Genomic DNA, 13,494 nt, shown 5'->3' with positions numbered 1-13,494 from the left:
GAATCCACTTACTGCTACATGGATCCAGCATTGCAGAAGGAAGCATCTGTTCTAAATGCTGTTATATTCCCATCTGGTTTCAGAGAAATCGAACTATTTCCACCCTCCATTGTCTGAGATTTCATCCTTTGAACAGAACTGTCAGATCTCTTTCTTTTGTCAAGTCTCAAACAGCTGCCATAGAATTCATTTCTTTCTAAACCACAAAACAGTTCCCAAAGTGTAATTCAAATTGAGTCTTGAGGTTATACTACATTGATTTTTTTTTTCACCTAATAACCATCCATCCCACCTACTCACCACATTCTTGGCTACATCAATATTCATTATGCTATTTAGAGAAAAAAATATTCCAGCAGAAACAATTTATGATGTCTTGCCTGATCACTAACAAAGATGGATGAGACAAAGGCCAATACATGAGGGCTGGCAGACTCACATTTAAATGCACTTGGCTTCTATACTTGGAATCTCTACTTTGTCAATGGCACTTGATGCTATAGGTCTGTGTGATACATCACCAGTGATTGGTGAAATACATATTCTGAATGCTGCCAATATTGATCAAAATTGTCTCTGAAAAGCCATTATTTAGGAAATGGGAACTGAGGGATAGACACTTCTCCTGAATCCCCTGACCATTCCCCCAGAATTGGGGAACTCTGTAAATTTTAGATAGGAGATCTACAAAATCCCAGATATCAAACCAAACAGACCAAGCATTACTCCACTGTAGGTAAAAATAATGTCAAGCCTCACAGTGTGGTTATAACAGAATCCCATGAAATCATCAAATTAAAGCAGGAGCATTGAAAAGGGCTTGTGATTATGAAATAGATGCTGTCAAACAAAACAGGCATTCTGTTACAGTGGAGAGAGCAGAGCCTGTGGAGCATGAGATTCACCTTTGCAGCCGACTGTGCCACTCTACCAACTGGGTGCTTATGAATAAGTCCTTTTGAGTTCTGTTTACTTCATTTGTAGAGAGGGAATACTGCCTCCATTATGTCGGTGTCCAGTTCTTGTGAAAATCAAATGAGATACAGTTGTCCCTTTGTATCTGTAGGGGGTTGGCTCCAGGACCTTCTTCAGATACCAAACTCTGCAGATGCTCAAGTCCTTTATGTAAAATGTCATTGTGTTTGCAGGTAATTCATGCACATTCTCCCATATACTTTAATTCATTTCTAGATTACTTATTACCCAACCCAATGTAAATTCTATGTAAACAGTCATTATGCTGTATTGTTTGGAGAATAATGACAAGGGAGAAAAAGTCTGTACATGTTTTATACAGATGTAATTTTTTCTCCAAGCAGTTTTGATTCACAGTTGGCTGACTCCATGGATGCAAAACCTGTGGATACAGAGGACCAAATCTAATGCACTTGAAAACACTATATAAATGTTATTTTTCTTTAAATTGAATGAAGGTATTCATTTTCACCCAGGGTCAGGAGGGTAGCAGAGTCATACTCTCCATACAGATGGTGAATGTGATTTCTACTCCTGAACATGCTTCAGGCAGATGTGGCTAGAACATTGGTTGATGCTGAATCATCAGAAGAAGAATTTGGGGGTATTTAGTCCTTTTCAGAATTATACATTGGGATGAAAATACATTATCTTAGCAGTTGGAGTCAGGATTTCTTTCAATGAATGGCAGAGGGAATCACTTTTGTTTCAGAAGACACTTTAATCAGCTGCGTGGAGATAGATGGTGAGAATTTGATAACTAGGGAAGCAAGAGTCAAGACAACAGAAGAGAGCACTAGACCCATGCTTGAGATAAGAGCCGAAATTTTCCATATCTGAGAGAAGTGGGCCCAACCACGGAGAAATTGACAAGCACCACCATTTCAGAAATGACTGAAATATATGTGAAAAGAAAAGGTCAACTGCGTTTTCAGTTGCTTGTGTTGTAATATAAATCTCTCTGCTGCCTTGAGTTTTCAGTAAATCATCTTCCCTCATAAATGAATGTGCTGAGACCATCTAATTCAGTGTAAGTAAGAGGATAAAGCCAATAATGACCTTGATAATATCTGGGCATCTTGCGAGGAGAGCAAACTTTGAAAGGGGTTGCATCCGTTGGGCAAGATAAAGTGACCCCAGCTGATCCCTGAGCAATCACATGCTCCTTAGCACAGCAAGTCACAACTCCCTCAGTAAGACTTTGAAATGCACTGAACGAAGTACAGAAAACATCGGAGTGCAAGTTCCTGTCCTCCCCAAATTCATCAGAGGCAACCTGACCCATCCTTGGGAGCTGGGGCTTCTAGGAGTTAATTAGGGTTGGATGAAGTTGTTGAGGTTGGAACACCCATGATGAAATTGGTGTCCTTATAAAAAGAGGAAGAAATTAAAGCCTTCATTATGGTGCATGTGTGTGCATGTGTGTGTGTGTGTGTGTGTGTGTGTGTGTGTGTGTGTGTGAACACATGCACAAAGGTATTTCAATGAGCCATAACGAGGCAGAGGACCTAAGAACCTGACCATGATGGTGCCCTGTCTTCAAAAACTAGAAGAAATTAGTGTCTGTTCTTAAGCCACCTGGTGTGTGGTGTGGGTTACAGCCAGCTCACTGGAGTTTGGATCTAGGATGTCTCTCAAAAAAACCCGTGTGTTAAAGGCTTAGTCCACAGCTTGGCGCTGTTGGAAGGTGGTGGAACCACTAACAGGTAGAGACTAGTGGGAGGGTATCTGGTCTTTGGGGAAGTGCCTTTGAAGAGGATATTGAGACCCAGTCCTTTTCTGTCTTTTTCTTTCACATTCTAGCCACTAAGTGAATGATATGTCCCACCACATGCTCCCCACCATGATGTGCTACAGGCCAAAACATTAGGGCCAATTGGTCACGGATGGAAACCACCCAAACTGTGAGCCAGAATAAGTCTTTCCCTATTATAAGTTGATTACCTCAAGTATTTTTTGACTGTGAACAACAGGTAATGCACAGTCAGAAAAAAAAATTAGCGATGAACTCAAAATGAGATTTAGTACAAAATGGCTCCATCCTTCACGATGTTGGGTTAGGAGCAGTGCTGCATCGCCTTGGTGGTCAGGTTGTGCTTTTCCACAGGGACCATTTCAAACCCTTTCTAGTTTCCTAAACCTTGGTTCCGCCTCTTAATCTCATTCTAGCTGAGGCTGATCCCCCACCAGTGCAGAGCTTTAGGCTCTGTCCATTTTCCTTGGATGCCCTAAATATTTTCCTTCTCTCTCCTTTGTCTTTATTCTCTCCCTCTCCATTGGCTTGTCCTTCAATATGGGTTTATCCCACTTTTTAACTCTCGTCTTCTCTCCACCTGTGATGTTTTAGATACGCGGTGTCCCCCAAAAGCTCAAGTGTGAGACAAGGCAAGAAAGCTTAAAGGTGAAATGACTGGGTTATCAGACCCTTAACCTAATGGTAGGTTAATCCCTCCTGATAGGGATTCACTAAAAGGTAACTGTAGGCAGGTAGAGTGTGGCTAGGGAAGTGGGTGGTTGGGCACGTGACTTTGGAGTTTCTATTTTATCCTTGACGAGCCACACTTAGTCTCTCTGTTTCCTGGTGCCATGTCCTGACTGCTATCCTCCACTACACACTTCCACCATGAAGTTCTGCCTCATCTCAGGCCCAGAGCAATGGAACCAGATGTCTAAGGACAAAGACCTCTGAAATTGTGATGCCCAGATTACCTTTTCCTCCTCTAATTGCTTTTTCTCAGGTCTTTTGGTCACAGGAGTGAAAAAGCTGACTTAAACACCATCCGTTACTCTAGTACTTTTCTTCCCTTTCCATCCAAGGCTTAAAAACACACTTCCTCACTATTCACTAGTTTCTCAGCCCTTTGTGACATGGATTTCCCATTTTGGCCATTCCACTGAAACTACTGGTACCCACAGTATCACCACACATCTCCCTTTTTAATGCTTTATGTTTCTTATATTATTGATGGCATTTGACAAAATCCATTCCCTTCTTATTTGAAACCCTGTTCTGTTAGTTTTCCTTAGTCTCCACCATACTATAAACACTGGGATATCTTCCTAATACAGGCACTACTCCATCTCAAGTTCCTTTCTTCCTTTCTTTTAATATTTTTTTAGTTGTCGATGACCCTTTTTAAAAAAATTTATTTATATGCGGTGCTGAGAATTAAACCCAGTGCCTCACACATGCTAGGCAAACACTCTACCACTGAGCTACAACCCCAGCCCCTCTTTCTTTCTTTTTGTCTTCTTTTATTTTTAATTGGTGCATCATAATTATACATAATAGTGGAATTCACTGTTACATATTTAAACGTATACACTCAAAATAATTTGCTCAGTTTACCTCCCTAGAGCCTCCCCTTGTCCTGCCCTCTTCCCTTTCCCTGGTCCTATTCCTCCACTCTCCTAGTCTCCTTTTCAAGCCAAATTTACTGTGACTCTGCTTAAGATGCTGATGGTTCTCAGGGTTCTTTCATTGCTCTCTCCTCTTCTCACCTGCTCTCACTCCCCCTATGGGTTCTCTCTAGGAAATTTTAGACACTTCTCTGGTTTCAATGATGCCTTCCAATCTTCATATTCTTCTCACTGAACATCTCTCCTTGGATGTCCCATTTTAACCTCCATCTCCCCAAAGTGAATTTTCCCCCATTCCAAGCTACTTCTTCACCGAGATTTCCTCCACATCTCAACCCAATTAATTTTATTTAAAATTTTTATTTGTTCTTTTTAGTAATACATAGCAACAGAGTGTATGTTGACATATTATACATACATGGAGTACCATTTCTCATTCTTCTGGTTGTGAAGTTTCACTGGTCTTGTATTCATATATGACCATAGGAAAGTTATGTCCAATTAATTCTAGTGTCTTTCCTATTTCCATCCTCCCTTCCTTCCCTTCATTTCCCTTTGTCTAATCCAAAGTACTTCTATGCTTCTCTCCCCTTCCCCTTACCATGTGTTAACACCCACATAACAGAGAGAATATTGGACTTTTGTTTTTTTGTGATTCGCTTATTTCACTTAGCATGATAGTCTCAAGATTCATCCATTTACCAGCGAAAGTCATAAAGTTGTTATTTTATGGCTGAGTAATAGTCCATTGTGTGCATATACCACAGTTTTTTTTTTTTATCCATTCATCTGATGTAGGGCACTTAGGTTGGTTCCATAGCTTAGTTATTGTGAATTGAGCTGCTATAAACATTGATGTGGTTGCATCACTGTAGTATGCTGATGTTAAGAAGTGGGATAACTGGGTCAAATGATGGTTCCATTCCAACTTTTATAAGGAATCTCCATACTGTTTTTCATAGTGGTTGCACCAATTTACAGTCCCATCAGCAATGTATGAGTGTACTTTTTTCCCCACATCCTTGCCAGCATTTATTGTTACTTGTATTCTTGGTAATTGCCATTCTGGCTGGAGTGAGATGAAATCTCAGTATAATTTTAATTTGCATCTCTCATTCTGCTAGAGATATTGAACATTTTTTGATATATTTGTTGACCATTAATATTTCTTCTTCTATGAAGTGTCTGTTCAGTTCCTTAGTCCATTTATTGATTGGGTTATTTGTGGATTTTTGTTTGTTTTGCTTTTTTTGGTGTTAAGTTTTTTTAGTTCTTTGTATATCCTGGAGATTAACACTCTATTAGAGACATGTGACAAAGATTTTCCTCCCATTCTGTAGGCTCTCTTCAAGCTCTTGATTGTTCCCTTTGCTGTGAAAAAAAAAAAACTTTTTGGTTTTATACCATCCCGTTTATTGATTTTTTATTTTAACTTTATGTGCTTTAGTAGTCTTGTTGAGAAATTCAATTCCTAAGCCAACTTGTTGTAGATTTGGACCTATTTTTTTTCTATTAGATGCAGGGTCTCTGCTCTAATGCTTAGGTCCTTGATCCACTTTGAGTTGAGTTTTTGCCAGGTGATAGATAGGGATTTAATTTCATTTTGCTGCATATGAATTTCCAGTTTTTCCCAGCATCATTTGTTGAAGAGGCTATCTTTTCTCCAATGTATGTTATGGTTCCTTTATCTGCTATGGGTTAACTGTATGCATGTGGTTTTGTCTCTGTGTCTTTGATTCTGTACCACTGGTCTACAGATCCGTTTTGGTGCCAATACCATGCCAATTTTGTTACTGTTGCTCTATAGTGTAATTTAAGTTCTGGTATTATGATGTCTCCTGCTTCACTTTTCTTGCTGAGGATTGCTTTGGCTATTCTGGGTCTCTGATTTTTCCAAATAAATTTCATGACTGTTTTTTCTATTTTTATGAAAAACATCATCAGAAATTTAATAGTAATTGCATTAAATCTGTATAGCCCTTTTGGTAGTATGGCCATTTTGACAATATTAATTCTGCATATGCAAAAACATAGGAGATCTTTCCATTTTCTAATTCTTCTTCAATTTCTTTCTTCAGTGTTCTGTAGTTTTCATTGAGAGGCTTTTACCTCTTTTGTTAGATTGATTCCCAAATATTTTGGGTTTTTTTTTTTCTTGAGGTTATTGTGAATGGGATGGATTCCTTAATTTCTCTTTCAGGTGATTCATCACTGATGTAGAAGAACACAACTGATTTGTGTCAACCCAATTTTTGAGGCTGGAAATGTTCAAATCTTTCTCCATTCTTCATTTCTTCTCCATCTCCTAAGCTTTTAATCACCAGCTTCGATTGATTCAAATTCCTCAATATTTCTCCAAACTCCCCCACTTCACCTTTTTCCTGTTAACCAATTCATACCACCATCATTTGCCACTCAAATTATTCAGCAACTTCCTACCTGGTCCCCTATCCCTAATTTTTCACTTTATATTAACAGATTAATTCCTTAGTCACCCGTAATGATCCCTCCCAAACATAATTTTAATTGCATTTCTTCCTTGCCTGCAACTTCCAAGGACCCATAAATTGCTCAGGGATCCACTTCAGACTGTTAAACATGGTTCAAGGCCATTCAAGATCTGGCCTCTAACCACTTCTGCCATCTCTTTCTATACCTCACTCCATTCCCTTCCCATCAAATATGTCTTATTACTTCTTGTATCTCCATTACCAGGTTCAACTCCTGACATATAATAGGTGTGCAGTTTATGTTTTTTAAATTAACATTTTCAAGTCTGATAATATGGCATTTTTCTTGTTCAACCAAGCCAATAAACTCTAGGTATATTAATGTCCTGGGGCTGTTGTAACAGAGTGCCACAGACTGGGTGGCCTTAACCATGGAAATTAATTCTTTCATAATTATGGAGGTTAGAGGTTCAAAATCAAGGTGTTGGAAGGTTAGTTCTTCCTGGAGGCTCTGAGAGTGGGTGTATCACCCTTTAAGGGTGATACAAATAAAGGGATACAATAAAACACCATGTCCCTGAATGCCCCCTTTCTGTTCCCCAAAACCTAGCCAAGTTATGGGATTGATGAGGGCAATATTTATTCATTTGTCAAATATTAAATCTTCCTATTCACTGTTATATTGTTAATAAAGTTGAGTGTATTTTCTTGTCTATAAAATATTTTATTCCCTCATCTGTGAATAACATTTTATATGCTTAGAATTTGTATGGACTATTAATAGCTTTCTTATAAATACATTCGGGCTCTTTATATGTGAAGTCTGATAACATTTGTGACAATAATTTTTCCCGGCTTGTGGGTTTATCTCTCCTTTCTGTTTTGTTTCTTTTTAATAAAAATCTTAAAAATGATTCATGTCTCAAGTTTAAAACCACACTGAATTAACAGGCATCTTAGGCTGCCAACGCATCTGGTTATTAGCTCCTCATGAGGTGCGTTTTCCTGATGCAGTCAAGACCTTATTCATGGAACCCACAGGAGAACACAGCAAGGACACTAAAGGACATAGCAAGTGCCAGAAAACATGGAGGAATCATATTAATAATACTGAAGGGTGAGCTCAGAGGTCTCCTGATAGGCCTGATAAGCCAGAAGTTAAGCTTTCTAAAAGCTTTGTATTATTCTGTAATGTTGTAAAGTCAGTATATTTTAGATTTAGTCTAATGTAAATAAATGGCTGGAAGTCTTCCCTTTCTGAAACTGACAATGAGATAATATTCTCAAATTTTGGAGAATAAAAATGTTACTTTAAAAATGCAATTTATGGCAATCTTGAAAATATTTTTTAAAAAATCATTTTACCGGGCTGGGGATGTGGCTCAAGCGGTAGTGCGCTCGCCTGGCATGCGTGCAGCCCGGGTTTGATCCTCAGCACCACATACAAAGATGTTGTGTCGGCCGAAAACTAAAAAATAAATATAAAAAAAATTCTTTCTCTCTCTCTCTCTCTTTAAAAAAAAAAGTCATTTTACCAATCCTATCTATGCATATTCTCATATAGGCTACTAGATCCTTTTTATTTATTTGAAAGGCTCTGTTGTTCTATTGTTAAAATAGGCTCAGATTCAGAGAGACACAATAGTTAGTAACAAAAGATTAAACTGTCCTTTAGTTGGCTGAGATTTAATACTATATTTTTCATTATCAAGATGTGTGCCTTTGTGCACATATAATATTTCTACGAGTCTTGGCTTGTTGTAGAAATCACAACTTTCCAACTTTCCTCCCAGTAGTCATGTGAAGATTAAATGAATTAATGTTTATAAAAGTACCCAGACAGGGAGGTTTTCAGTGGTTACTAAATATTAGTTCCTACCCCTCTCACTTCACTGGGGACAGATGTTCAGTCCAATGCCAAAGACTTGTGATTGATAAGCCCAGGGGTGCTGAACCACATCCCACCCCTTTTTATTTTTTCTTTTGAGGCAGAGTCTCACTAAGTTGCTTAGGGCCTCACTAAGTTGCTGAGGTTGGCTTTGAACCTGCCATCCTCCTGCCTCAGCATCCCAAACTGCGGGGATTACAGGTGTGCGCCACCATGCCTGGCTCACAAATCCATGTTCTGAAGCCAGAGAATTAAAAGAGCAACACACTATCCAGGAGAAAGACATTACAAGTATTGACAGATTAATATGTATGACAGGCTGGTCTGGTGTTATACAATTTACACATTAATAGCTCATTTGGTCTTCAGTACAATCCCATTACATATTACATTTCCACACTGTGGATGAAAAAATGAAAACTGACAAAGTTTAAGTTACTGCACCAGGATCTTCAGATAAGAAGTAGAGGAGCCAGTGTGGCTAGTCAGACCTGTATGAGAGAACAACTAAGTTTTCCAGAGAATTGCAAAACTAAGGCTCCCCAACATGGTAAGTAGGATTTGGGGGATTTCACTAAACTGAGAAATGGGGAGGAAGAGGAATCAAAAGGATAAACTGGATTTTTTTTTTTCCAGAAGAAGTTGTCACAACTACCATCTATCTCCCACTGACCAATCCCATACTTGGCATTTATTTGAGCAAAGTGCCAGAGAGTGAAGATACAATAATAAGAAAATTGGAATCTGCAACCTTGTGAAACACACAGGCTCAGGGATAGAGTCTCATTATTTGAACAAATGTAAAGTATAAGAAATTAGCAGAAGTCAGGATGGAGTGATGTGACTGCTAGTCTTGAAGATAAAAGGAAAGAAAGCAGAGTCTCCCCTAGAGTCTTTAGAAAGAATGTTGCCCTGCTGACACCTTTATTTTACCCAATCAGATCCATTTATTTTTTTTCCTAAGGTGTTTTTAGTGGTAGTACCAGTAGTAGTAGTAGTAGTAGTAGTCGTCATCGTTGTCTTCGTAGTATTTTGGTACCGGGGATTGAACCCAGGGTTGTTTTACACTGAACTACATCCCCATCCCTTTTTATTTTTTATTTTGAGACAAGGCCTTGCTAAATTGCTAAGGCTGGCTTCCAACTTGCAATCATCCTGCCTTAGTCTCCAGAGTTGCTGGGATTACAGGCATTAGCCACCATACCCAGCTCAGTGAGACCCATTTAGACTTTTAATCTCCAGATATGTCAGCAAATAATTATGTGCTTTTTAAATTCATACTACAGATATTTTTTGGTTAAATTTTTGCTGAGAATGTTATTGTAAACATAATTAAGCTTTTTTGGGGAATTCCATTCCAATAAACAAAGTAGAAACAAATAAAATGGCAAATGTATACAATGGAATATTACTCAGCCTTAAAGAAGAATGAAATGATGGCATTTGCAGGTAAATGGATAGAATTAGAGAATATCATGCTAAATGAAATAAGCCAATCCCCCCAAAAAACAAAAGCCAAATGTTTTCTCTGATAAGTGGATGCTAATCCATAGTGGGACAAGGGGATAGGGAAGAAAGAAGCAACTTTGGTTTGTGTAGAGGGGAGTAAGGGGAGGGGTGGGGCTGTGAGAATGAGAAGGATGGTAGAATGAGACAGACATTATTGCCCTATGTACACGTATGATTACACTACTGGAGTGACTCTGCACCATGTACGGCCAAAGGCATGAGAAATTGTGCTCCATTTGTGAATAATATGTCAAAATGCATTCTACTGTCATGTATAACTAATTAGACCAAATAAAAAATGACAAATGTGTATGTAATAGAGTTTTGTAGAAGACACAAAGATGGTATTGAGATAGAGACTAAACATGAAGATAAGGTTTGATATGAAAACTTTCAAGAATAGGAAAGTCATAACGTAGGAGGCTGTTTTAGTCTTTTTTAATTTTTTTGCACTGTGACCAAAAAACCTGACAACAACAATTAGAGAAGGAAAAGTATATTTGGTTCACAGTTTCAGATGTCTTAGTCCATACTGAGTCAGCCATGGCTGACCGCATAGCTCTGGGCCCATGGTGAGGCAGAACATCATGGTGGAAGGGTGTGGCAGAGAAAAACAGCTCGGGACACGGCAACAAGAAAATAGAGTACAAATGTGTTGTTTTATAACATCACTAACATGGGGGTAATTTGTCACAGCAGCCATAGGACACTAATACAGTGGGAACTTATGAAAATCTTCTTGCAGGCTTTGATATTGAGGACCAAAGAACTCCTACAATTTACCTGGATAAAGAGGTGGAGAGTAGAGTGCATTCAGAGTTGTTAGGTGATGCTGAAAGAACTAGAGAAGTTGTGGTTTCTGAGGAGGTGATGAGCTGAGCAGGTATACAAGAAGGCAGGACACATAAGCCATGTTCAAGACCCCATCTCTGCCTGATACCGCAGCATGCGCCTGTAATGCCCGCTGCTCAGGAGTCTGAGGCAGGAGGATGCAAGTTCAAAGCCAGTCTCATCAACACAGCAAGGTCTTAAGAAATTTAGAGAGACCCTGTCTCAAAAGAATAAATAAAAAGTGAGCTAGGGATATTGCTCAGTGGTTAAGCACCCGTAGGTTTAATCCTTGGTAGCCCCCCCCCAAAAAAAAGATCCACTCTCTAAATATTTAATTAACATGTAAAAATATAAGCAATGGGAATCCTTGGAAGGGTTTAAATCTGAGAATGGCATCAACAAAATTTTGCTTGATAATATTATTATTTTCAGGCTAGCCCTCTATCTCCCTTTACAGAGTTTATCTCACACAGTACTTAGAAATGCAAATTCATATAAACAGAGAGAACAAAAAAGGCAAATAGGCAAGGAGGATATTATATGATAAACTCCAAAGTCAACCACAAATGATGTACATATTATCTCCAGACATTCTCTCTTCCCAAGGAAATGAGCAATTCAAAGTGGACACCAATACCCCCAAAAAAATAAAAGCCCAGTTGATACTTCATATGGCTGTGATTCGTGACTATGGTAAGCCAAGATTTGCTTTCTTTCATACTAAAATCTGGAATGAAATTTGGAATAACAGATCAGGAATTCTCTGTTGACCACCAAGTGTGGTACGACATCTAGTGGTCAAAGTTACTAATGTCATTTTTTTTCCTTGGCTTAATTGAGACAAACTAGAGATAACAGCATACTCTGAAGCCAATAAATACGGAGCACCAACTATCTGTAAATCGCTTCTCACAGGGCTGGAGGGACATTCAAGTATGAAAAAATGTGCTGCTCTGTTTCTTTTGGAGCTTGCAGATTCTGTATAGGGTACACAGAGACAAATGTTTTGACATCCCAAGGGGACAGAGAGCTGTAGTGTTTGCTTTGACTACCTCCACCTTTAGCAGGAGTATGGCAATGAGAGAGGCCTGAGCTGGAGATAGAGATTTGGGGTCCATCTGTGAGGAGGTGATAGTTGAGGCAATGGTTGAGACTTGGGTGTGGATGATGCACAGGAGCACCTCCCACTGTGACTGGTACAGAGTGGCTGTCAGTACAGATGGACTCGTACAAAATTCTATCAAAAATCCCAAAGGCACTGGGCCCTGGACACTGGGATTATGCCTGTAATCCCAGCAACCCAAGAGGTAGAAGCAGGAGGATCCAAATTTGAGGTCAGCCTCAGCAACTAAGCGAGACTTTATCTCAAAAATAAAATACAAAGGACTGGAGAGGGCCTCAGTGGTAGAGGGCCCTTGGGTTTAGTCCCTAGTACCACATAAATAAAACAAAACAAAAATGCCGAATAGCAAGGACCCACAAGAAGTTTTCAAGTACTACTACATGGAAAGTCCTGGGTTAGATAAAGTGATTAAGTATCAGATCGCAGTTTGCAGAAGCTAGTAAATCCACGTTTTATTATAGCTGAAAAAACGCCAGCTCTTGGTGTCTCTAACATTCTTAAGTGGGTGTCTTTGGGAGATTATTTGTGTTCTTTGAGATAATTCCCCAGTGTGAAACAGGATAAAAGCACAACCTCACAGGGTTGACCGAGATAATGTTTGGGGGTAAAAAAAGAATTTAAGCCATAAAATACTACACTCATATAAAGGGTCTGTTTTAGTCAACTTTTTTACTGCTGTGACTAAAAGACCCAACCAGAACAAATTTAGAGGAGGAAAAGTTTGTTTGGGGGCCCATGGTTTCAGAGGTCTCAATCCACAGATCAGCAGGCTCCACTCCTTGGGACTCAAGGTGAGGCAGAACATCATGGCAAAGAACTGTAGTGGAGGGAAACAGCTTACTCCATGGTCAGGAAGCAGAAAGAGAGGTCACCAGCCAGATACAAATATATACCCCAAAGCCACACCCCCAATGCCCCCACCTTCTCTAGCCATACTCCACCTGCCTTCAATTACCACTCAATGAATCCCATCAGGTGATGAATTCATTGATTGGGTTCAGGCTCTCACAACCAGCTTCTCTGAACACTTTCGAATTGTCTCACACATACAAACCATAACACGGTCTGTATTAAGTGAGAAGCCAGGAGGATTATTGTACAAAGGAAATGCTAAAACACTTCCAATCATAATCCAAAAATGAAGATATGCAGGAAGATCATCTGGGTTAATTTATTAGGTATGTTCATTTACCAAAAAATGGCTTTATCTCTTGCCTGTTTTGGTTAAAGCTTATGATAGGAATTTCTTGAGGAAATTTTAACATACTTTGTAAATTAAGCAGTTCAGATAGAAAATTTTCAGTTTGTTATTTTTCTTAATTCATCTTTAATATACTTTCTGCTTTGCCAATATTTAA

Source organism: Urocitellus parryii, chromosome 9, assembly GCF_045843805.1.
Source record: "Urocitellus parryii isolate mUroPar1 chromosome 9, mUroPar1.hap1, whole genome shotgun sequence".
In the NCBI taxonomy this organism is placed as follows: Eukaryota; Metazoa; Chordata; class Mammalia; order Rodentia; family Sciuridae; genus Urocitellus; species Urocitellus parryii.
This window is presented reverse-complemented; position numbering follows the sequence as displayed.